At 43.0% G+C, this 26,132-nt stretch overlaps 1 protein-coding gene across 1 annotated transcript in view; it reads right to left on the bottom strand.

The window, feature by feature from the left end:
• The window catches only part of MRTFA (myocardin related transcription factor A), a 94,415-nt gene that overhangs the window by 29,603 nt on the left and 38,680 nt on the right, over positions 1–26,132 (bottom strand). The window lies entirely within an intron of this gene.

Here is a 26,132-nt window from a genome sequence, read left to right as displayed (position 1 = left end):
CACACAAATGCAGCAGAACCATCGGAGAACAAAACTGTTCTACAGAATTATCACAACCCTTATACTTCCTTTCTAAAGTATTCTTTTGGTCCAATACATTCATTTCCTACACTACACCCAAATTTATACTGTACACACCCTAAAGCAGAGACCAAAAAGCTTAAGCAGAAGATGGCACTTCACCTACTTGCATACATCAGCCTATTTTACCTGTTTCCTTAAACCTTCCGTCTGCCCTTTGCATTAAACTGAGCTACACCTTCCAATAAGGCATCTGGTCTTCATGTGAAGTGGATGAAAGATGAAAAGCCCATCTCTTCTGTGGTTGAATCATCCTCACCTCAGCTAGGCTGGACTTGCCTAGCTCCAGCTTCCATTGGCTCTTGACATTCTTTTTTTTTTTTTTTTTTTTTTTTTTAAGTTTACAACAGTGTGAATAAAATTCCTATATCTGAAAGCACTTCCACATTCAGCGTACAACCAAGCTACCTCTCTTCTCTTTCTTAAGCCAGAGGATTTCTCAGGGGGCCCAGGAGCGTTCCTGCATGGCTGGGTTGTTGCTAGCACTAATACAAAGAAGAGGTGAGACTGCAAGCAGACTCAGCCCTGTCAGGTAACTCTCACTATGTGGCATTTTTTCCACTCCTGAGCCATTTGGGGGGCTCATTTCTATACCCTAAACTAGCACATCTCATTAAATGTACACCAGCTAAGCACAGACCTATAGCATCCACCACCCCAGCTTTATGGGCAGATAAGCTCAGTATTACTCATTTCTTCCCACTTACACATCTAGCAGTGTATTTGTTAGCTGGTTTTGCCTCTTTGCTATTCATTTGGTGGGACCCTCTGCCTTCCTCACTGTCCCAGCTATCTCCACCACTTACCTCCCCAGCTGAACCACCTTTCCCCCAGTGCTAGGACATTCAGGGAACGGCTCTCCCACTCAGATGCAGATGGCATTTTCTGCTCCTTGATGTACACCTGTAGCAATGCACATTTCACCCAACTGTCTCCATTTGCCTAAGTTATCTTTTTCTTTTTCTTTTTTTTTTTTATAAACCATCATTAAGATCATTTACACCTTCACTAACCTTTGTTCTTTCCACACCTTTAGAAGCGCTTGTTTCCAGGCCATGACAGGCTGATCCCAACCAGAAACTCTACCTCCTTTGATTACAGGCAGCTCTTAAACCACTTAAGCACTACATCATTATATTCAAAGACACTTTTAGTAACTAAAACATATTGTGCTATGTTAAAGAACTTACATAAGTCTGTTACACCCAGGCAAAACCCCTGGAAACCAAATTTCCAATATCAAAACAACAAAATCATGCTTGAGCAGACCTCCTAAAATGGAAAAGCTGCATAATAGGATTATGCCACTGCTCTTATTTAGATTATCAAATTTTCCATAGCTTTTTTCCCCTGGAACTGATATTAGATCATCCTCTGGTTACTCACTCTCACTTTTTCACTAGCAATGCAAGGTTTTACTTCTCTTTCACTCCTCTAAATCCTCCCTACTACTACCAGACTTAACACAAATCAGTGCCAGTTGGGCAGACACAAACTCCACAAACAGCTCAAAAATCCCTTCTCGACTTCAGCTTCCCTTATGAATTTTCCAAATATAACTTCCTTCTATATCAGTTACCATCTGCTACCCTTTTTCTCTACTCATTTTATGCACCTATTATTTTTAAACACCATGTCCCTTTGCAGCAAGAAGCAGCAATTGTCAAGGGGACCAAACCGAAGAATAGGAAAAAGGTCCTTTTCTGTATATTTTAAATAGCTATTAGGCAATGCCTGGGATTAGTGAATGTATATGCGTACATATTAAGCAGTGGTTATAATCAGCACAGAATGCACTTTTTTTTCCCAATACTGTTTATTTTGGGAGGACAAAAAGGATTAATTCAGTTCACTTCTGAACTCATTTGGCTTAAATAAGTACTCGGAGTTCCAAACACCATTTTGTATATTTAGGAGATCACCTGTTTACGTGTGCAAGTGTGTGAACCCTATATATAGATTAACAGATGTCCCAAGAACCAATCCAAGGCCGTTCCATGTGGAGCTCAGCCAAGGGTCTAGAATGACCAGAGAAATGCTAAGTTACTCAATGACAGACCAAGCACAAGTCTTTCAATCACAAACCAACCATCTTCTGCTTCTTTTAACCCCGCAGTTAAACTTTACATCAATTTCCAAGTCAGGAATGAATCGGTTCATATAAAGAAGAGCATATATCTGCTGGGTGGAAAATAACTCATCTCTTTCATCGAACTGGTGTCCATGTAACATTTTGTAAGCTTTGCATCATTGTCTGATTCTCTCACTAGAAAATGAGAATATCTGACCTATTTCACAAGTATGACAAGATTTGAAATACACTTAAATTTGGACAAGACTTCAAGGTCTCTGTTGAGAATTACTAAGACACGTCCCTACTCACTGCAGGGGAGTTGGACTAGATGACCTTTAAGGGTCCCTTCCAACTCAAATGATCCTATGACTCTATGGTTCCAGAGCATCTGGAAGATGGTACAGTGAGCTGTTGGTAGCCCTTTAGAAGAGGGGAAGAGCAGCGCTTCTGTGAGGGTGTAATAACAGACAACACCGCAACACTACCTACTGAGTTAAGCTGTTAAAGAAATAGAGCAAGCTGTGACCACTTTCTGTTTGTCTTACTATAGAACTGCAGAACACTGAGCTCACAGGCACTGTCTGCTGATGGCTGGTGGCAACATACGGAGGCTGCATCCACACCAACATTTTTATGATACGGCTCCAGCTGTAGTACCGGGGTACCTCAGCAGTAAGCAGCAGTAAGAACAAATATTTATGATGAGTAAAGATGTTTTTTTGCAGCTTGCCATCTAAATCTGCAACAGCGTGCCTGCCCTTAGGTGTACCTACCTGAAAGCTCCACGACTTCTAAAGCACAGTGCATGTGTAAAAGCCTGCACAGGACTGCTGAAACTAGGCCACAGCCTCTGCATCTCAACTCCTTAGGAGAAAAAAAATACTTTGAGCCTATGTCACATACCACGACGGATTTAAAACAACACATTAAAAAAATATTCTGCATTTCCTGTTGTCTGTGACCCTGCAATGAGAGGTGTGTGGCTCTGAGCCTGCTGTGAGGCCCAAGAGTCAGTACCTCCAAACCTTTCTCCTAAGGAAAACCTATAGACCCTGAAAGTGGCCTAAGAGAGGTGAGGGCAGGCAGTGTACGCAGACCAGTGCAGCAACGGAGTGAGCAGGGCTCACGGAGAAGAGCCACACGCTGGCTGGTTGCCTGGATGCTGATGGAGGCCACTGATTTACTTTCTAAGCCGGTGAGCGCAGTTTGCCCTACATAAAAATTCCTCCTTGCAACCCAATCAATAAGTCATGCGATTGGAATTGGAAAGAGAAACTTGCAAAGAACAAGTGAAATCAGCCCAACCTCATCATCACAGCTGAGGAAAGTGCAAGCGTAAGTCAAAGCAGTGAAAAGCAAACCATGCACTTTAAGGCTTGTTACAGGTCACGGTGCTTTACGTATAAGTGCTCAGCACCTCTGCACACCCCATGTGAGAGCCCAGAGCTGCAGCACCCTCCCCACTCCCAAGACAGCAGAACACAACCCATGTAACGCTGCCACACCAAACAGCCAGGATGCAACCAGCTCAACTATGATACACACAAGTAAAATAAGGGTTTGACAGCATGGGATAGCTAGTGAGGAAAACCATCGCAGCTATTTGTGTAACATTAACTTCAATATGACAGCACATAACCACAGCTTTGAGAGGCAAAGCCCCTTTCCAGCCATCCCTCAGCCACCAGCAGCCATTCTAATTACATCAAGAATTTTTTCCTAGCTTCTGCTGCATTAAATAGTCACATCTGACCAGCAGCTGTGGAATGTGCAGCACATCAAGCCCTGGTTTCAATGGAAGTTTTATCTTTGGTTTATGACAATTTTGATCACTTGGAGATGTAGGGAGAAAACGTTCCCCTGGCACCACAAATGGTCTCAGCGCTATTTTGGCTGTGCCTGCTTACAACACAAAGGCTGACTTGCATCAGCCCTTCCATGCTTCAAGGGGAAGCCAGGTTACATCCTGGGTCAAATACCAGCAATAACAGCACGTGCCCACCCTCAATGGCAAAACCTTTCTGGACTGAGACAACAACGGGTGCTCTTACATGGGGTCAACAAGAAGCTACAACAGATGACAGCTCTACAAGTCTGTGACCAATGAGTACACAATGGGCAAAGTGAATTTTGAGAATAATTCTCCAATTGCTCAGGTTGATGATTTTTTCAGAGCTGCCTTTTGTGCGGTCAACAACAGCAGCCCATGACACGGAATTTGCTAGAAAGCTGGGTGCCAACAAAGAAAAGCCAACTTTGGGGCCCATTTTAAGGGCAATTTTCTCAGGCTAACAGCGTTTTAATCCACTAACTGCTGATGGGAAACACGCGCCGGCTTTGCATTTAAGCAGACTGTGCAGTTAGCAGAGAAGCATTTAAGTGAAGCAGACTGTAAATGACACCCAAACTGCAAGGATTAGATGGCAGTTTGCTACCCAGGCGAGGGGCTGCCAAAAATCCGCGTCCCTCTGCAAAGTGAAGGAGAAGCAGCCGAGTGCACAGCTGATCCTCAGTCTGCAAGCAGCCACCGGTGTTGCAAACAGCATCCCTGTGATTAGGTTCATTTGGATGCATTTACAAGAACAGCTTGGAGTGAGCCTAAGCAAAGGGGCAGTTAAGCAGAAGTTTATTTCTTTACTACATGAGATTATCTCACATTTCACTACCTCTTTTCTCTGCTGCAGCAACAACAGCTGCTATTAAAATGCAGGCAGTTTCCTCATCTCTTCCTTAGCAACCATACTATAGCGAAAATGGGGTCTGGGAGGGTGAGAAGGAGAATTTGCTTTAGTCTCTCAAACTGCTGCAAGGACTTTTTGCACTAGAGGCACACTTTATTGATTTCTATTCATGCTGCACTCTCCTATTCATGTGAGGCAGGACTGAGGCTCATCTCACTGCAGCCAAGGAGGAGTTCCGAGCTGCACCTCCTGAACAGGAAGCAAAACCAGCATCTGAGTGGATCCTTGCTGCAGGTCATGTGAACAACACATTTCTTAGCAGCACTGCAGCAGTCAGCACGCCCAGTTGCAATATGCTTAGGTGGGCAGGTGTCTCATATAATTTGGGTGAGTATATATGAATGCTGACAATCTCCTTACCCAGCTCTGCTTGCTCAAGGACAGATGCATGCTGACACAAGGTTAACCAGGAGGTTGAACTTCAATTTCAATGGCACTTCAAGTACAGAGGACCTGAAACCCTTCTCACAACCACCCTTTCTTATCCTCTTGAGAGCACAACTCGTACATATAGGAACAGGAATACAATTCTCAGAGAAACAGAACCGATCCTTCACCTCCAAAGCTACAACCATCAGAATATTTCACAGTAGGTAGGTGAGCAGTCATCCAGGGATGCAATGTGGGTCATACAAAACTAGGTTTTTTTTCCATTCAGCACTTCAAGAAGCTTTTTTAAAGCAGCTGAGAAGTATAGAAAAGGCACAAGTCTGGGCATCTCAGCTGGACATTTAAGAACACAAAGAGAAGGAAGAGAGAAAATAAACCAGCTTTCACTCCCAGGACAAGAAGAGCTGGTTTCTCGATAAAATCATTCTCTTCAAAGTTTCTATGGTATTTCACAGCTCAAAATGTTCTTGGATTGTATAGGATCGTGACCATGACATGTACTCCCCAGAGGCCTCTGACAGACAAGATGATGCCTGCACAGCGGTGTCCCAAAGGCCTGGCTCAGGCTGCTAGAAATAGACTTCAGTGACAAAGCAATGCTCCCTTTGGAAGCTTCTTGTTGGGAAGATGCCGTTGGAAGAGAAATATGAAATAGGAATAATCTTTCAAGATGTTTTCAAAGTATGAGGAAATACTAGCATGTATTACCGTTTAACGAGTCTATGTCATGAGGCACTAACTCTTTTACTGGAGTCACACAAACATGGATTCTTTCATATCACTAATGTAGCAGAACCAAAGATCCCAACCAACAGAAGAAACTGGTCCCAAAAGAATATGGAATGAGAAGCAAACACACAATCAAATTCAAAAGGATCTTCTCCATCCTCACACACTACCAGAAGGTAGCTTGCTCACACCACTGAGCACAGAAGTACCACCTTACCAGGTCATTTTTGAGGCTTCAATGTCAAATTTGACACAATGTGAAAATCAAAGTAATCTAAATTTTAAGACGTATTTCAAAGGCAAAGTCATCACCCTCAGCAATTCTAGCTTTGCGACTAGGTAACATTACCAAACAGACAAAAGCGGTAGCATGGTAGAAGTGTAACAACATAACATGATCTAACCTCAAGGAAGGACAGAATGGTATCTGCTGTTTGCTGCTTCTCAAAGGCTTGAGTCAGCACTGCAGTTCTGCACTGGTGAAATGTGCAGGTACAGAAGGAAGAACCAGCCCATAGACTCAGAAGTTTACAAACTCGGTCTTCAATTTTACATACGCATTTACTATGCGAGTACTGCTCACATGTGTGACACTGAATAGATGCACAACTCTATTATTACCGCAATCCAAAAGTAAAGTTAAATTCTGCACATTTATTTTGGTTTAAAGGAAACACCAGCAATTGACGTGCATTTTACAGCACTCATCTTCACATTCTTCCTTCCTAATTTGTCTAAATTCCTGCAAATCCATGAAATTTAGAGGCCATTAACGCAATTTTACTCATTGCTTTTTAATGCAATGCAAGCCTCGCTTTCTTACTAGCATTTTAAGTCAGACAGATATATTACTGCTAGTAAATAAATCTTTCTGTCTAACATGGAGAAGCCCACTCGAATAGCCCACACCTAATAGCCCATCTCAGCACTCACTGAAACTGTTAAAATAGGACTTTGACGAATGAAGCTGGCATTCTTAGTGAAATATGCAACACATAAGAGTGTGCAACCAGCTCATCAACAGGAGAAGTGGGTCTTCTTTCTGTGCAAGGTATCAATTCCTGTAGTATTATTTAGTCCTAGAAACACTGGTTATGTGAAAATCAAGGGTGTGACAGCTAGGTACGTATCTCTATCTATGGAATCTGGCTACCATGCATGATCCAACAGGATGACCTGTAACAAAATACCTAGGTGGAAAGGTCTACCTAAAATTGACACACCAGTATCATGAGACAGTAAGTACGTAACTACCCCCTATTATCTGCAATGAGTGCTTGTTGATGCCATCTATATATCCATTGTTGCTATCTATAGCTGGAAGGAAAGCCCTGGGGGAAAATTCTGACTTCACAGAATTTCCCAACTTGCCATGTGAAGTAAAATCACAAGTCTCTACGGATTTATATGTTTCCACGAAACAAGGAAGAACCAACATTGCCCTTAGCCACCTTGCAGAGAAGACTCTAGAAAGAAATTCTCCAAAATAACTTAATATGACGTGGCAGATGAGGACAAATGAAGGAAAAAGAAGGAACAGACAGACATATCCTGACAATCAGATCTACAGCTGTCTCCTAAAGAGACAGAACAAAAGGCAAGTTGCATTAGGGAAAACACATTTGTGTCCTTTTCATTTCTTTCTTGTACATACGGAGATATCTCTGCCTGTAAGAAGAAAGAGCTCCAACATTCCTGTTTCCCTTAAATCCAAGACATCAGAGTCATTTGTTGTTGGTTTTTTGTTGTTGTTGTTGTTGCTGGTTTTTGTGTGTATAAAATTATACAGAAGATGGGTAAAAGAACGAGCTGTTTAGATACAGCAGAATCTCAGCGATTTTTCAGATTATTTTAAACCTTTCATTTGAGGGACAATACGTGTTTGTGCATTCCTATTAAACCGAAAAAAAAAAAAATCAATTCTTGAGAGAATGCCAAGATATTCATAAAATGCACTATTGATTAGGCACGTTTATCATAGTAGAATTAATGAGGAAAAGCTTTCCACATCCCTTTTTGCAACAAGAGACGCGACAGAACATTCTTCCTTTACAACTCAATTTGCACTGAGCTGCAGTGCCCTACCAGCCTCCCACATCAAGGCCAAACCTTCCCCAAACACTTCTCAAAGACTGCACTGGCCCAGCAATTCAGCCTTCCTTCTACTTCAGGGCACCCTATACAAATAGAAGTTCTCAGCTCCATTCATGGAAACTACCTCATGGTGAAGATGCCAGAATTTCTGTACAAAAAGATGGGATCCTTTGCCACATGAGCTGTATATTATTGGGTTTTCCACCAAACCGAGGAATCAATTCTATATTTCTAACATTTCCAACTTCTTATCCACCTAAAGAAGTTCGGTTTACGGAAGCCAAATGCAAATTAAAGCAAATGCATTTTTTCACAAGTGGTAGAAAAAAGGACTTAGAAACATGCAAATTCAAATACAAAACTAGCATTTCTTTGGAAGAACTAATTAGCTGATTAAAAAGGGATCCTGGAAAGTGGGTCCTTATAATTTTAAATTAGCTGGCTTTAGCATCCCTCTCCCAGCTTCAGTCTGTTTGACTGTACTGACAGTTACTTCACAGGACATGAAACAAACTGGGGTTTGCCCAGCATACATACTGCATGCAAAATACAAGCTCAGGGCATTCCCTATCCACCTAGCATTCCTGCCACCAGCTACTGTTCAAACCACAGCATCCTCTTTTAGCTAGAAATTCAGGTGGATGCTACAAGGAACTGCTGCACTTCCTTATGAAGTAACCATCTTTGCTGTTTCCTCAAAGAACATATGCCAAAGCCATGACATAGAATCACAGAACAGCCTAGGTTGGAAGGGATCTCAAGGATGACCTAGTTCCAGTCCTTACTTACTCACGTCCCCATCCAACCTGGCTTTGGGTGCCTTCAAGGATGGGGCACCCACACATTCTCTGGGCAGCCGGTGCCAGAGCCTTCCTGCTCTCTGAGTAAAACAATTTTCCTCATATCTAACCTAAAGTTTCACTTTAGTTTAAAACCATTTCCCCCGCTCCTATTACTATTAGATCGTATAAAAGTTGTGGGGTTTGAATAAAGATCCCCATCTTTTTATTGCAACAGCCTACCATATTCTTAACAGTCAGACACAGAAATTCTACTGTCCTTGTGTTTGTACTTGTGAAAAAGGTACAAGTTCCAGCTACAGTCCATGTATCCCTCTACATCAGAAGTCAGTTCCTCCACAGCAGCACAGTATGGAAGCTGATCCTCAGAGTTCACATTACACACAAAAAGCACATAAAATCCCCTCAAGCACAACTGTGATCATACACATCTGTCTGCTACTTTTTGCTTTCTCTTTGCATATTCCCTTTCTTGCTAATGTCTAGACTTTAGATCTCCAGAACACTTTGGTTTGGGTGTTGGGAGTTTTTTTTCTTTCAGAAGTTCTGTAACCTTAATCACAGAACAGGCTACGAGGCTTCATGTACTTCTTAAGTGCCATCAGTGCCATAAAGACCTAAAATAATTCTGTGCAACAAGTCAACCAGCAAACTAAACAAACAAACAAAAGACCCCAAAAGCAGCATTCTACAGTGGCTTGTGTGACCATTTGACTTCAGCCTGGTGGGCAAACTCTGCAAGTGTTTCAGTAGTTCCTACTGGCTCAGAGCTTTGCTGAAGGGTACACAGGAGGCTGCCGGTGGCAACTGGTACCCCCACCCTCCCAGATCTGCTATCAGAGGTGGGCTTTTGCTGATGTTCAGAACAAAGCACGTGAAGGGCAGACACGTTTCCTTTCCGTTGCTCCCTGCAGTGAAGAGGCAGCAGAGATAGCTTCGTGGTGACAGCGCTTGCAAACCGCTGTAGTTAGATTCACAGTCACATGTCAGTCCTGAAGACACCATCCTTGTTCTGAACTGCCTACAGTCAATGTGACAACTATTATTAGCAGCTGGGAAAGTTTCTCGGTGAGGCACAAAGGTACTGTTAGCTTAGCATCTACTTGTAAAATGTCATCTGCCACTTCCAAACAGCACAATTTGAGATCTTAGCATGGAAAAGGGGGTAAGCTGCAAGCAGGCTTAGGATATCCATCCATAAGTATCATACAGAAAGAAGTGTGAAAGCTCTGGAAAGTGAAAATGAAGAAAAAGACCACCAAAAAAGCATCACAAAGAGCATTCTGACAGGGACACCGAAATAAGAATGAAAACATCAGAACTGAAATAGGGACAGGTTACATGCTGCTCGTAATGATGACACCAAGGGTGTGTACTTGGTCTGGCTTCCAGCACTGCTGCGCAATTTGCAGAGATAAGCAATGAAGGAACATAGCTATTACCCCATGCGATTCCTACCAAGATAATTCACAGCTGTATTCTACATGCATTTAATACTAGAGAAATAGTAAGCATCATGAAGCAGGGGAAACTTCGCATGAAGAAAGCTGAAAGTGCATCTCTTCTTTTAGGCAGCCAAAGGGCGTCCATCCCTCAGTTCTGCACAACAGCCCCACCATGCAAAATGTCTGTGCCCTGCCAAGTGTGCCAGTGCAGAAGGTTATCAGTCAGATATTCACTGTGCCACATGCAGCAGAGAAGTTGGGGGAAATAGCCCAGAGCACCGTTGGGCTCTCAGATTCTGTGAGCTGCCTCTAGGAATGGAGGCCTCACAACAAGGTTTTCATAGGCAAAGCTGCAACATGGGATGCCTGCATCTACCACGGAGGAAAAATAGTTATCAACAATTGTGTCACAACTTCTAAGTAGTCCCCTTTTTTACAAAAGATTTTCTTCACGGCTGTTTACTTTTGAAAAGCTGAATTAAAACTAGATTGTCCAGAAAGCCTGGATGTCACCAGTTTTCACCATCAATTCCGGAAGGAATCCATGCCCCAAAGCTGAACGTCCCCTCCCTGTTACTGACTTTCTCACACATTCCTTGCTAACTTCATCAGGCTCAATCTAACTTCAGATGGCAGAACTGCAGACTAGAAAGTTCAAGCCTTGATTTTCTTGGAATACTTACTACATCACATAAGCCTTCTTACAGTTCTACCCACTTCACTGAACATGGAGAGGCATCCTGAATACTCTGATCAGTAAAAAACATTTGGTGGTTCTGACTCATAGTCACTATACTGCAATGTACTTGAACAACGGCTGGTCTGCTCTTTATTTCATATACTCTGTATTAGTAAATTTTACATAGCAACAAGGCAGACAGAACATTGCATATACCTCCACTAGCCCAAGTTAGCAAAACAAAAAAAAAGGCCATGAGTTCTGCTTTAAGTTATGCCATTAATCAGGGTATGCATCCCCTGAGAGGCCTCCTGCAAGGAGAAGAAACGGGATTTGCCCATCTGGACTCACTGTATCTCTTTGTTAAATACACCTAAGCTATGTCAGGGGCTGTATCCTGTTTTCTATCATAGGCTGCAGGGGTTCTTGCCAAGAAATATGTTGCTTTAACATTCTGAATTGAAATTTATTGATGCAGCAGGTGACAAGATCAGTAATTTGATGCTGAGAAAAGATTGGGTAGATGGGAGTCAGGGCACTGAAATGAAAGATCGAAACAGGGACTTATTTTTGGTATAGATATTCTTTAAGTCACTGATCAATGACTTACAGGAGTGAGAGAACGCTGAAAAATCTGAGGTGAGTAGTGACATATCTCAAAGTTGATGAAAGGACCACGATTAGAATTACACGGGCGGACTGATGTGGATCTCAAAAACATGAGCAACTGTCACTGGCCCTTATCTTCTCTGGGAAGGAGAGCAGCAGTGACATCTGTCTGGCAAGAGCTCTAAACAAGCACATCAACTCCAGAAGTTGTTTCTGGATGCAAAGCAGCTAATCTGAACTTAAGCATTACAATTTTGTTTTCAAAAAAAGCATCTACTTCTCATCAGCTGCCAGGAAATCTAAGCATCAACCATTAGCTGCTTAAAAGTACAAATACAGATCTTTTCTTAAAAATATACAGAAAAAAAAAAAAAGCAAATAATTATCGAATAAGCAATAATTACGAGGCTGCACGTCTTTTTCAAGCTTTATAAAAATATTTTCCTGTTGCTAGGAATATCAGTACCTCAGCACTACTGCTGCTGAACATGAAGCTCTCAGCTCAACTGTGAAGAAAATCCAGCTGACAGGGCAGGAAAATACTGCAAATTTTACTTGGTATCATTACCAGTTCAAAGCATTGTCTGCATAAATGCTATCGACAGCTGCACTCCTTGCACCGCACCCACCTTCTATTCTTTTTATTTCTGCACATGTTGAGTCCTTACGCCTCCTTACTCCTGCAAGTCTGAGATTGAAACTCTTTCCTTTTAGTACTACTTTGTGCCGAAGGAAACTATTATAGTAGATTTTTTCTGAAAAAATGAATTGATCTCAGCGTGGTAAACAAGTTAGCCTCTGTCCCTCTCCTCCTCCTCCTCCCCCCACTCGCAGCATGAAAATAGCCAGGGCTAAAGCAACAGCTGGGGATCATTACACTGACAGGAATAGTTCAGTAAACTCCAAGAGGGGAAAACATGTCATATCCAAAAAAACTAAAAACACATTCGGGCAGCGGGACCAAAAAAAATATGTGAATTCAGCTTCGGGGATAAAGTGATGACTCGCTTTCCACTGATAAAGGCTGACTTATGAAAACACTGGTCAGTCAATGTTAACCCTTTCCTGAAGCTTCCTGCTCTTGATGACATGCCATAAAGTTAACAAATACCCTGAAACACCTCTAGTCTTCAGAGTCAAATGAAGCACTGTGGGGATTTTGCAGAAATAAATGTAAATCGCCTGCTTACTGCCAACCTTGAGCCACGCTACCTTAACACCTCACTAACTTCACCATGCCATGCATTTGCAGAGTGAACATAGCACAAGGCTACAGGGTCTAACCATGCACACTGGCTATACCTCTGAATTTGCAAAAAGAAAAGCCAATGAGTTAATCTCCCATACATTTGTTACATTTTCTCTGCTTTTCTGTGTCACAGCACTATTTGCCTATGCCATTCTGCATTTTGGGATACATGTGGCTGTTGCTTGGAGATGCTTCAGTGACATTTTGTGACTGGTTTCTGATGGTCCTTGTCCATGTATTTGCAGGAGGCACTGCTTTGACGTCTCCCCCAGTATCTTCAGGTCCACTCTGAAGGAGGAAAACACCGCTCAACCTTGACAGAAAAAGGCCAGCCCACATTTCTGCGAGATGCCTGGGATGCACCCTCTTGCTGGGGATGCCCTCCAAGTCAAAGCCTCCCTGTCCGTATGGGCAGGTTCTTCTGCCCTCTGCTGGAAGAGGCACGGGCACCCAGCAGCCTTACCTTCAGGTCTCGGGAAATAGGACAATGAGGCCTAGATTGCTCCTGAAGAAAGCTAAATATTAACAAGCACTTGCACGACTCCTGATCTCTTCGAAGTACAGAACAGATATTAATAGTTTAATCAAAGGCTAAGCTAACTCAAATTACCTCACATTTGCCACGGACCAAGAATGTGCGCGCAGTTACCACAGATCAGATGGCCTGCGGTAACTTGTTCGTGTCGGGGCCCCGAGACACAAATCTTGGAAAAAGACAGCTGAATTTCACCATCAGGCTCTCAGTCACATTGCACATTTTTTGAACTGAGGACTTCCCAAAACAAATGTTCAAGAGCAATGAACAAAGGACTTTGCAAAGAGGTAGATACGTTGGAATTTACTTTTGGAAGCGCCCATTTCTACACTAGAGCCATGAGTTCTCATCAGCTTTAGAGAGGCTTTCTGGATTTTCCCAAAGCTTGTGATTCCTGCCTCCTACCCTTCATCAGGAGCTCCCATCCCACTGTGCTAAGAGGCCTAAGAGCTGCAAAATAAACTGTGGTATTTGAAAACTAAATCACTCCAAGGCATTGGTTGATGGAAAACATGTTTATGGATTTTGGTATTCTAGGAATTTTACAGATAACTGCTCCAACGTGTAGTTTGAAAAACACAAGCACATGTCCTTTGACTTCCCCACGTCAAGTGAATTTGTGAGTGGAAAGGATCAGAAGTTCCCAGATTACTTTATGTCAAGTTCCACTTCCAAAAAAACCCAAAAACATTACATCAGATTCTGGATACCATGTTTTCCAAAGCCAAGAAAACAATATAAAATCTATTCCAGATAGCCACTTCTCATAAGATCCACAAAGCAAATAGAAGCGAACACTGTCAGCACAATGCAGACACCTCTTTTTTTGCTTGGCTTTACTAAGGAGTGAAAGCAGAGCGGCGCCCATTCATTTGTGTGTGGTAAAATGTGAAGTGAGAAGGAAATGAATTTTCTGTACTTGGTGGTAACAAAATTAAGCTGCCCCATTTTTAGCCAAAAATAAGGTACAATGGTCCTCAAGAGTTTCATTCAGCTCAGTGGTAATTAGTGACTTCCGTAGCTTCTGTAAGGGCTCACATATGAGTCTCTCTGCTTCTCCACTGCCTTTAAGATTTGGCTCTGCAAAATACAGCGAATGCTACAGCATAAATACAAAAGGCATCCTGAGATCACAGGAGACTTGAACGGAGCCACAGAAAAGCCAAAGAGTTATTCTGTACTATTCTGACATGAAAGAAGTTGGCAGCATCTATTTCTCTTTCCTACCCTTCCTGTTTAGTAGCTGGTAGTAAGAAGGTTTCTCCATTGCATATTAAGATATCATGAATTTTAGGCACGTGGATGGGTCAGACATGGAGGGTTGATTAATATTGTCAAACTTTGCAGAGGCAACACAACTTTTTCAACTAATTAGAAGAATACAAGAATTCCATAGTCTTAATTTACTTCAACTTCAGATGGCACCAAGCATTCTTCGATTGATTACAGTACTATAAGATTACATTTTCCTCGCTCTACATTTGATCCCACTGTAGAATGCTTGTGATATTTAGTGACTGGATGAAAGATGGACCCTGGCACATCCAAAAGCTGAGTGCTCACCTTCTGTGAAAATCAATGCCTCGCAAATACAAGACAGCTGCAAGTTTGGGGGTTTGGGTCTGGTTTGTTTTTCCCTCTGAAGACCGATGTACAGCAGGTCTTTGTCTCCAGAGCAGACAGAAGCCATCTGGGAATACCAGCTATACTAATGGATTTATTACTCCCAAATTTTAATTTGGCTTTAGTTTTCTTTTGTTTCCACGTTTGTTCTACAAAGATTATTCCAGTGAAAACCAGCAACAAAAATAGCAATATCTTAAAAATTAACAGAAAGATTGCTCTCGATATCTGATAAAGGGGCGTGGTATGGAGAATGACAGTAGGGGGGTAGAAACTCAACAGTTCTGTACAGCAGCCTTAGTAGTTCAAGAGCTGTATATGAGAGGAAAATCCTCTAAATGCAACAGCTAAAATGGTCTCCCACCCACCAGTTATTGCCCTGTAATAAATATGCCATTATTCTATCTAACTTCTTGCCCTCAGCTTTGACCATTCCTTACTTTTTGGTCCAAAATGTCATTGCAAGTCATTTTCCTCTGCTTTCAGATCGCATTACCCACTCATAAAATCACTCATCACCTTACTTCTCAGGCCACTGTATTCAAGACCTTTGTTCAATCCTTCAAGTCCTTATTAAAATTCCACTTGCAGTTCTGTGAATCCACTACTTCTTATAAATATAACTCTTGTTTATTTGTCACTGGCACGTTGTTACGTTCTGTCATTCTACCCTGTAATCTTTTCCCAGTTCCCATTGGTTGCTGTCTATTATGCTCCTCACTATGAATGGATCACTGTCTGGACTCATCTTTTCAATCTTCAATTTCACCGTTCCAAGCAATCCCTCCAGATCATCTTCTCATAGATACCACTACTTGAAAATTGACACAGATCTACAGAATCATTCAGGATTGCCAAATCCTTATAAAAATCATGTGCATTTGTAGGAGAATTATCTAATACTGAATCTTACTCAGATATATGCAAGCCACTCCTTCCACCCACTCCAAACATCAACATATTGAAACTTAAAACATGATACTCTATCCCCTTCAAGACTGAGTTGCAACTTCAAGTTAAGTCTTTATACTTTAATAAAATAGCCTTAAAACGCTGCTTACAAGAACCCTACAGGCATAGAGAAAGAAACTGGAACCTGGAAATGTAAAGCTCCAAACACAAGTGAAACTGTCCCAAGGTGCAGCACTGCATGTTATGGCACACAGGGCTCTGACCTCATCCTGTGCCGTGCTTACAAGCGCCCTCAGGAACAACAGGTCACAGGAGTCATCGGGAAACCCAAAATCTGGACAACTGCCCAGGCTGGACAGAAAAAGAAAAAGCAGGCAGATTCTACATGGAAGGAAAACAGCAACAACAACGCAAACCAATTATGCAGTGCCTAAAACGAAGAAAGCAGATACTGCTAACCTTCTCGCAAGCTGTGGTATGAATCCTGATATGTGCTTGAACAGCTCTTCCCTTGCTTTGCCACAGTCTCTGCAAGCGGCATAATCCCGACATAGGTAGGCTGGAGTGTCTTGGCTTTATCCAACATATTAGAGGAAATCCCTGGACCTGAAGGCCGATTCTGCAGCACAGGAGGCGTCCCACGCTATTGGAAGGGGTGCTTAATCCTCACAAGAGACCAAACCACAAAACCCCTCTACCAGGTTTCTGTCACTGTACCAAGCAGGAGAGTAGAAAAAAGTATCAGTTTACTGCTGGATTCCAAGGCTGTGCTTGCATAGGAACACAGAGGTATGCGAGGCACAGACAAATCTTGACAGCCAACATCTAAAGATTAAAATCAGCAAGCCTCTTGGCAAAACTCGTCTTCCTACTATCTCAAAGCTCAGGCAGAAACTTCTCTACTTCAGCAAGCGGCTGCAAGCATTCAGGAGCCCAGTATGCAGAGCAGTGCTTATCAACAGATGCGTGGACTTCTCCGTGGGGCCACTGGCAGTAACAGCCAACCTCATTCACCCAAAATAGTGAACAGTTGGTTCCTCTACTCACGCCGCAGACACCTGCCAGACAGGCAATGCCATGTGATTCAGCACTGCCCTCTGCACCTCCCAGCTGCAAGCACATGAACCAGGAGCACATCGCCACTCTGCCAGCAGCAGCCACACTGTCTTTTCTTCTTTCCTGTTCCAACTATTATAAACTGAATTTTGGTTGTGGAGAAAGTTCAAATGATTACTGTGGAAACAGACATTACATGCATTTGCTTTGAGACTAACTAAAGGCAACTGCAGGTTACTTCACCACAAGCATGAATATCTGCCCCTTCCTCCCTTCAGTCTTTTCTCTTGACTTAGTAGATACTCAGCTTCAGAAAACCAGCAGCCCCCAGGCAGTAATGCTTTTGCAAGCACCAAAATCTCACAATCCATGATCACCTGGAGTTTGCTTAAACCATATCATGACACCATACCATACAACTGGCAGTCTATAAGATTCTACCAAACAAGGCACTGGAACTGGAAGTGGCTGGGGAAAAGCATGCTTGATCCTAACAGCAGTGGGTCAGTGGCTTTGTTTTTCCCTAATCTCATGCAATGAAGACTAAGCAAATAAAACAAATAAAGATGCTGAGGGAGAAAAAAGTGTTGTCAAATGAAAACACACACTTGAGAAAGGTATTTCAGTATCTTCACAGAAGCAAAGCATGAATAGTAATCAATGTCAACCTGAAGCAAGACAGCCTTCGTGGTGAATACTCTAAGCCTTACTGGAACAGACTGCATTTTACATTATGGCCCCCATCAAAACAAGACTGACATTCCTCATCTCCAAATGGTTTGAGTCATGTTACAGAGTGAGGCTGCAGTAACAGCCACGAGAAGAAAATCTCTTTAATAATGAAGCTGCAACCTGAAAGAAGTGGTGTTCAACCAAATATAAAAGCCCCAACGTGAACCTTGCCTTCAGCAGCATGAGAAGAAGTCATCCTTTAAGTTACAAACTAGAAACTAAAATAATGAATCTTAAGATTTTATTAAACTGTGATTCGAGATTGCACCAGTGACACTTCTGAGCTCCTGCAGCAGCCCTCTTCTTACTTGGAAATGTTTGACCTTCACTCAAAAGAATTTAAACTCTGAAGTTCCTATGGGTAAAAAAAACAGGTTTGGTGATAATGAAAAGCTTGATAATAGCATTATTTCTAAGTTACCAATGCAAACCATTAACTCACTCTCCTCATAATTTTAGGATTTGTAAAAGTCAGGTAAAGATTCAGTTTCATGCTGAACTTTGGCCAATAAGTTCATATTACTGCATAAATAGACGATCCCTCTCCTGCACAAACATTAGCTGCGGGAGCTGCTGACCCACAGAGCACAGCACCACTAAAGCCAGCACCAAGGATGGGAGAAACACGCTGCCCACATCTCTTCAGCAGCAACAAGGGACTGCACACAGCATGGGGTCCGACTCTCTGTGCAGACAGGTCTCCTAATTGCTACCATTACTGCAAAACTACCAGTGCCAGACCGAGTCCTGCTCTTCCCGACAAGGAATGCACCATCTGGACAGTGGAAATGACAAGATGCAGCTACAGAGGTCAAAGTTTGCTATTGCTTTGCCAAGCAGGGCCCCTGAACTAGCAGCTCACTGCAGAGGATAAAGCCTGGCAAATGGGAGCTGCTCCCCTGCCCAGCTGACTCGCAGTTCCCCAGGTGTTGCTGAAATAGCCCCAAGATGCTGCTCGAGTTCTGACAAAGCAAACTTTTAGAACTGGAAGATTGGCACCAAGTAGCCAATTAGATGTGAAATACAACATTTTGCTGGCGTGAGAAATGATATAACCAATCCTCTGCTGCTATAACTGACGACTGTATCTTGATGAAGATTTCTTCCTCTCACCGAATTCTCAGAGCTGCAAATACCTACGCAGACATACCTTTCTTTCTTTCCATGCAGAAAATTGCTTGTAAGGAAAAACAGCTGATTGGCTGAGCAACAGTCAGACAAATCTTTTCTGCACTGAGCAGTATATTCTAAAATTCTCTCCTACAGCATCGTGTTTTGTCCCACAGTGTTACTGAGCATTCTGAAAGGAGGAGCAATTAGCTAAACCAGAAAAGGATGGACCACTCCAGAAAGACTTGGATATGGCCCTACAAGCTGTAAGGGGACAAATACCAATGAGTCCAGGTTGAACTGACAGTCTGACTGATGATCACATGAACTGAAGTGGCAATATGTCGTTACTCTGGAAATCAGCAGGGTGGATGGGATGGTCTGTTTCATGGCGGAGGTAAGATATCCAACAGGTGTCATTCACTTAGCTGCTCCAGAGAAGTAGCATCAATCCACTTCAAAGCACAACCAGCATTCACTATTGTGCACGAGCTTTCCAGAATTGGCAACATTGCCTTTGGCTGGAAGATCACCTGCATCACTGGGATCCAGATATTTGCCATAGATTTTTGGTTTGGAAAGCACCAAGCCCAACTTTCATAATCAGTCCACAAGGAATCTACTGAGCCTTGCATCATTTGATTTTCACACGGGAAATGAGATAAAGACTGTGGGAACTTACTCTCCCTCAGGATGCTGCATCGCAATTTATGCCTCCACAAGGAAATAAAGCATAACATCAGGTGTACATACGGCCTGCACAGATACTGCTGCGAGTTCTGAGGCCCACAGAACAACGTATTTTTAAATAAGAAAAAGATTGCTGGCAACTCACTCCAAAACTTCAAAATGTTCACTTTTTCTACCTTTCCCCTCCTTCGCTGCCTGCAGCTCTGTGCAGCTCCCTGTCCTCTCCCCACAGTGACACTGTTCTTGGACAACGCAATGCCTGCAAGGATCTGCATGCACACAATTCACTGATGAAATCCAAACAATGTACTGCTAAAAACTGGCAAACAGCTGCAATATACGCTCACTCAGGCAACATGAGAAAGATCCCAGTCAAGGTTTAAGCCAGATGAACCTCAGGAAAAAAAAAAGTCTGAGCCCAATATATTAGAAGATCTGTCTTCTGGTACTTCTAGCCCGCAGACAAAAACCTGAAAAATGATAGGATGTTGCACCTGCACGACTGTAAAGTTCTGGTGCCTTATGACTCTACCAATTTTATACACTGAAATAAATGCAGACTTCACACTGACACTTGTACCGCTTACTTCTCTGCTGAGGATCACATTTATGTAATGTGAGTTAGCTTTGGATATTCCCAGGATCCTGCCTCCCACCAACAGTGACCTTCAGGAAGAGGTAGAAACACCAGTCCAGGATCACTGTACATTCCTGCTTCTCCAGTTCGCAGGAAGAGCCTGAAGTTTACAAACCCTGATCTTCTCAACTAGCTGGTGACAGCCAGCACTGCCAGCCAGCGCTCAGCACGCTCCTAGACATACCAGGTAGCCAAAGGTAACCACCATGCAGATGTATGAAAATGCAAGAGCAGCAGACGTGCCTGGGAACCTGGATGTTTGCCTTCCTGGCTGAGCTACTCTCCAGCCCCCAGCCCACGCTGGGATATACCACCACCCCCGCTTCTGGCAACTTGGCTGTCATTGAGCTCTAAATACTGAGAGCTGAATGCATAAAAATAGCTGCTGCACAGGCTGGAAAACCTATCAGATGATGTCAACTAGCATTTCGAGCCCTCCTCCCCCACCACCACTTCCTTTCCTATGTCACTTTCTCATTACCTCACTGTCTCTAATTCTGAAAGTGCTTCTCTCTGCATCTTTCAGCTGCCAAAGTGAACTTTACACAGTGGCCAGAGCCAAATCAACCCCCAGCACATATATAAACTCTGCCACCCACCCCATTCCTTGGGATTCATCCAAGATGTCAGTCTGCCTTTCCCTGAAAACACGCACATGCACATGAAATCCACAATCCCTATCTGCAAAACAGCAGCAAGAAGAATCAGTTCACTCCAAAGAATGCAGCACTGATCTGCATTTGATTAACTCTGCAGATAAGTAGTCTCCAACCAGCAAGACAAGTCAGTGAGGTGACTGAGGTGAGGATAGGCGGCAGCAGCAAGGCCTGGCTCCCCCAGCACTGTGCAGGCCTGACAAAGTAGGTGAGGTGCAGAGAGAAATGCAAAGTCTGCTTTTTTCCACCTCAGCCATTGCAGAAGGTTGTACATACACGTGGCAGAACTGTGGTGCCAACACAGGGATTTCTACCCAAGAGAATAAACACAACCAGTAGGTGAATTCCTCTGGCTCAGGTAGCGGCCAGACTCCATCTGCATCAGAAAACTTCAGAGCAAGCAAGTAAATTAAAACCACGCATCCAAACACATTTGATTTGTTTGGCTTTTTTTACCATTTCAGTTGATTAACTCTGGTTAGATGCATGCACAGTCAGAGATCTCATTATAGTTTATAGTTACCAGCCCTTCTTCAAGTTACACCACCAGCCCCACCACTGGGACCCCAGAGCTGGCTGGATGATGCCCTCACTCTGATTCAGTGCAAAGTTAGAATGATTAGCTCAGATTACCTCTGCTAAGCCAACAAACTCCACAGTGAGAGCTCACACATCAAGCACGGTGTCTCCAATGTGGAGAGGGCCTCTCCAGTGGAGGGGCTTAACTTGGAACTGCTGCAAGTGGCACTGCGCCAGAATGTTCCAAGTACTTCTCTAGTTCAGGTATTGTTCATCTTGCTCAGAAACTAATTAATTTGGACTGGAAGAAGAATGAGTAACAGCTCCCTGCTCTTCTCTAAGAGCAATAGCTTGCCTGTAATAGAAGAGTCAAAGGCTTTAAGCCAGAGATAGTGAGCCAAGTTTGAACACAGTTAAATTTTTCTCATCAGCCTTCCCACCTGCAGCTGGTTCTACTGGGACACCCACACACACACAGGTAACTTGAGCATCCCCAGCAGCAGGCAGGAACATGTAACATGTAAGTATACACTGTGCCCAGTCAAGAACATGGAGCATAAACTTTTCAAAACGTCTCCTCTTGCAGATATGCAGAGGGCTGGAGAACCACTCGTATGGAAACAGACTGAAGGAGCTGGGCTTGTTCAGCCTGGAGAAGAGAAGGCTCTAGGGAGACCTCATTGCGACCTTCCAGTACTTGAGGGGAGCTTACAAGCAGGAAGAGGAGGTCTCAACAATTTGGTTTTGCTCTTGAAAGCGGATCTTTCAATTTCTCTTAAAATAGCCATTTCTTTTTTGGAGAAAAGAACTGGGAAAGGACATGAGAAAGATACCCTCACGTTAAGGCATACCTAAGAATTTGAAAAGTTATGCCACTAATTCCTGATTTGCTGAACAGGAGATGCCCCATACTTCTTCCTCTCACACCCTTTCAGCTTCAGTCAATTGCAATCAAACCCCTCTGCTGCACAAAGGGGCTACCTGCAAATACTTGGGTAATGTTAGATATTAGGAGGAAGTTTTTCACCCCGAGGGTGGTGATGCACTGGAACAGGTTGCCCAAGGAGGCTGTGGATGCTCCATCCCTGGAGGCATTCAAGGCCAGGCTGGATGTGGCTCTGTGCAGCCTGGTCTGGTGGTTGGCGACCCTGCACATAGCAGGGGGTTGAAACTGGATGATTATTGTGGTCCCTTTCAACCCAGGCCACTCTATGATTCTGTGATTCTTTGCTGCCTGGTTCTTAGCTCCCTAAGCAAGAGCGGGACAGCCGGGCTGTGCTTGATGTTCACACGCTACTTGTGAAAGGATTAGCAAACCCTTCACTTCCTTCTCAGTTTATACTAGCAGAACAGCTCCTAGGCATGCTCCTGATGACTTTGGCCAGAAAGCTACTGTTCCTTCTGCAAATACAGCACTTACACAGGCAGTAATAACACCACTGAGACTCAGTATGGCAATTGCCCATGGCGAATCTGACATAGAATTGCAATCCCAGAATCCAGAGTTTCATTAAAATGTATGTGTATTGTTGCAAAAGAATGCATTCAAACTTGAAACAACTAAGCATTAATGGACATCCAGTTTTAAAACAGAGTACATACCGTCCCGTTCACGTATGGTGTTATTAGCCAATGTTAATAATTTCAGATATTTTTCCTTTCCCTCCTTTAACTTTTCCTCAAAGAATGGTTCTGGTGCTTTGTCACAGTGGTAGTGGTGGAGACTGGGATGAGGCATGGTAAGAGAGGAAGCCTGGTTATGCTGCTAAGGCCATGCAGTAGTTAGCTGCTACTGAAAGCAGCAGTCCTTTTTCCATTGTCAGGATGCTCACTCCAACCCACAATGCAATAGGTCCTGTCAGGATTACTGAAGACAGACAGAATAATTTCATCCTGGAATGTAAAATTCAGGTTTTGCATTGCCAATAATCTACACATCACCTCCAATGTCCAATACTCAAACTCTAACACTGAAACTCTGTTACACGCTGAAGAGATACCCAGCTCAAGCTTTCACACTGACTTAACAACCGAATGCATGTTTGCAATATAAAAAAGGCAAAGCAGATCCAGGTTTTAAGCCTCGGGCACAACATAAAATAAGTCAGAAGTGTTGTCAAGGTGCATAATCATTCACTCTCATGTTAATATACAGCACTGGCATAGATGGAAAGGGTTCCCAAGATTTAGTATGGACTTATCCCTTCACCAGACATGCAGATAACTCAAGGCTGTAAGTGTTAACACAGGCCAGGATCTCAAGATGGAGACAGGGTGAGAACAGATTTGGGATAACTTTTACCTGAATCTCACTAAAGTACTGAGGTTTTGATTAGCAGGAAAAATATCCTGGCTATGCTATGATTGAAGGAGACCTGTAATGCTTTCATGGGATTCATGTTCCTATGACTTCAGGGGTATGCAGTTTGAATAGTACTACCATTCCTTCTCCATAAACTACATTTCTACATAAATTACATTCAGCTTTAATCAAAGCAAAGGTTTATTGTTCTTGGAGCTGTCCAAGGCTGTAACAGAAGACAGAATCTTGGTGTGAAATGTGCAACTTCTCCCAATTCACACATCACTTGCACCTCTCCCTGATGATTTAATAATCACAGTACTCACAGCTACCAGACCAAAACAGTATGTTTCCCCCAAACAACCTGAATTGACCTAAACTTCTCATGCACTTAATGAGAAATCCCATTTTTCAAGCACTTAAAAAGAACCACTTTCAGATGGAAAACCTCACCAAAATGACCCTGGAAAAACACAACAATTTCACACAGAGCCATAAAGACAAGAGCTCTAAAATAAGAGTGGACTATATTATTCTCACTGTTTGGTAACATAACAAAGTCCACATGTACAGAGAACTGCCACAGAAGGTAATGTTGTAGCTTCATATCCTAAGCTTAGTTTGCACACATCCATGTTCCACAGCTTTGCCTGAAAGACCTATGATTTTTGAGCAACAATGAAGCTAAAATTGCGGGCAAGTTTAAGAGAGAAAAGCAGTGAAGCAGGAAGGGAAAACAGAACAAAACCCAGCACACGGTTTCATCTGATATACGTGGTTACCCAACAGCAAGGGGTGTGAGGGGGAAGCAGAGACACAGACCTCTTTCGCAAGGAGCACGATTCCTTTTAAATCAAATCTGATCTCAGATCCAGAAGGTCTGATAATCCCCACCTTGAAAGCACAGAGAAAAGAACAGGAAATCGCTGGATGTACCCTCTTTTGTTGCCTCAGCAAAACCTGCCAAGTCTTACAAGTTTTAATCCAGCACTGGCTTGAAAACATTTAAAGGTTCATAGCCTAAGTGCTTACAACTGTAAAGAAAACTGTGCTTGGATATTACGTTCTAATGTGGGTCTCTGCTTTCTGTTTTGTTTCCCTTCTCTTAAGGCTGAAATGATATGTACAGAAGTCTCTTGCCCAGTGGTCTGACACCCAGCTAAGAGCTTCTTTTGTCACTTTGGTTTGAGTTACCAGAACTCATTGGTCAGAGCCTTGTATTTAAGGATACTAAAAACCCCTTTGATTTAATAAACCAGATTTACACGTAGCACCAAGTCTATGTATTAGAACTGCATTATCATCTTACCCTGGCAACGAAAACTATTTTGTGAATACAAATACAAGGCAGGGACTATTAAACTGGGACTGAATAAAAACAAATGGGTTAATGATATAATTGCATAGACAATCACGCTGTGTTTTTTTATATGCCTGCCAGCTCTTAAAGACATGGCAGGACTCGGATGCTTGCTCCCAATCCATCTAGCAGCTGGTTTAACAGATGACACTTACCAACTAACTCTTTAGAGCAAAAATCATGTTAATAGGATAGGCGTTGCCACATGCTTAGTTTTGGAAACTACGCCACTGCAAGTTCAGAATTTACTGTGAACTCATAACTCTCTCCTATCAGAAAATATTTTTGTCTGAGCAAGACATCTATTGGGCAAAACTGTCCTTTAGCTTGAGCTAGTTTGGAGTGACAGATGTGGCAGAGAGCAGTGGATGCTGCCCACCCTGACTCAGTAAGGCTTTCAGCACAGCCTCCCATGAGATCCTCACAGAAAAGCTGATGGAAGCATAGGCTGGATGGGCAGACAATTATGTCAATTTAAAACTAGCTGAAGGGCCAGGGTGGTGGTCAGTGGCATAAAGTCAAACTGGACACCCCGGGGATCAGTACTGGGTCTGGCCCTGCTTAGTATCTCAACTCAGAGAGATGGTGGAGATGGTACCCTTGGAGATCTCCAACAGCTGCCTGGATGTGGCCTGGGACACTCTGCTGTGGGTGGACCCACTTAAGCAGGGGGTGGCCCAGATGGCTGCAGAGGTCTCTGTCAATCTCAGCCATTCTGTGACTGACCTGTAACTACCTCTTTTTTTCCCCAGCAGCATGCTCATCCTAACAACCTCAGAGGAAATCAAAAAAACTCTAACATGACAAACTTAATAGCAGGGATATTTTTAATATCCTCCAGTATTATATGTACAGTGGACCATAAAGAATTACCCATTCCTAATGTCATAATTTCTTAATTACTTGCATCTATCACACACACTGCATATTCTTCCTTGCTGTCTTATCTCTTCTTTGTCATATACTCACTGCCCAGATAACAAAACCCCTTGCTGGTTCCATGATCTACTTTTCAGCAGTTTTCTTATCTTTCCGATGACTTCATGGCTTGAAACTCATCCTCTTCTATCCTAATTCAGCTTTGCTGTTCAGCACATGTGGTTCAAGTA

The sequence above is a fragment of the Excalfactoria chinensis genome, chromosome 1 (genome assembly GCF_039878825.1).
Source record: "Excalfactoria chinensis isolate bCotChi1 chromosome 1, bCotChi1.hap2, whole genome shotgun sequence".
In the NCBI taxonomy this organism is placed as follows: Eukaryota; Metazoa; Chordata; class Aves; order Galliformes; family Phasianidae; genus Excalfactoria; species Excalfactoria chinensis.
The sequence above is the reverse complement of the archived record's forward strand: the minus strand, read 5'-3'. Positions and strand labels throughout refer to the sequence as shown.